At 27.9% G+C, this 1,053-nt stretch overlaps 1 protein-coding gene across 1 annotated transcript in view; it reads right to left on the bottom strand.

Moving 5' to 3' along the window:
- Window positions 1-1,053, bottom strand: part of LOC107628999 (linoleate 13S-lipoxygenase 2-1, chloroplastic) — a 9,765-nt gene that overhangs the window by 7,517 nt on the left and 1,195 nt on the right. The window lies entirely within an intron of this gene.

The following is a 1,053-nucleotide window of genomic DNA, read 5'->3' as shown; positions in this document are numbered from 1 at the left end:
AACTTTGAATACAAAATAATTTTAAAAATCTAATAATATGTATCAAAATTAATTTTCTTTGTTATATACATTTTCAAGTCTCATCTGTTTAGTTACGTCAATCACCATAACTGGGAATCACAATCATCAAGTGGTCCCTAACTAAACAGTGGGCATAACAAATTAAGTTCTTGTTGGATTTTTAGATTATCCCAGGCTTAATATAGATTGTCCTTTTCAATCAATTTGTGCTTTGTGGTATAGACAAAATATCTTCTTTAATTATTGCAACTTTTCACATGTCATTTTTTATTTTCTACTAGGGCCATGCATTGAACGGTAATCATATGCATGCCATTTTTTTCCATTTTCAATTAAAATGCTTTGACACGTTATTAGGGTGGTCCATGATATATATACATCCGTCTCTGCACATGCATAATTGAGAGAAAAATTAAATCGTATGCCTAGTTACCTAGATAAGGACAAATATAGGATAGTGAAATTACAAGAATTTATTTGTTCAAAAACTCTTCGTTCTCTGTTGCTGTGCATATAAGACAATTATTTAATTAATCGTACAAATTGATTTTTTTTTTTTGCAATGGAAATTATTTGTGGTCTTCAACAGTAAGGGGCTGCTCAAAATTGACCAGTGATAATTTATCTGGCTAAATATTGATTATTAATATTGGGTTTTGTTGATTGCCATGTATCGTTAGAAGTATATGGTTATTAAAGAATGAGAAAACAAAAGAAAACAAAAAAAATTCCTATTATAAAACAGATTAAAAATGAGGACATACAGGAGACTTATTACAATGTGCAGAGAAAAATGTAAATACATAGTTGTTGGTTAATTAAGTTAATTTATTAATATATTTGCCTTTCATAATAGTTTTCTTTTTCATAATCATTTTTTTCAAAAAGAACATGTATACAGGATATGGCCTTAATGTACCCTTTACATGTACATGTTCTATACATTTATGTTGTCACATATAAACAAATAAGCACTCACGTTCTTCTTTCTAAAAAACATATACCTAAAATTTTTTACAGCAATACTACATA

Source organism: Arachis ipaensis, chromosome B03 (genome assembly GCF_000816755.2).
Source record: "Arachis ipaensis cultivar K30076 chromosome B03, Araip1.1, whole genome shotgun sequence".
Classification (NCBI taxonomy): domain Eukaryota; kingdom Viridiplantae; phylum Streptophyta; class Magnoliopsida; order Fabales; family Fabaceae; genus Arachis; species Arachis ipaensis.
Note: the sequence above shows the minus strand (reverse complement) of the source record. Positions and strands in the feature narration are given on the sequence as shown.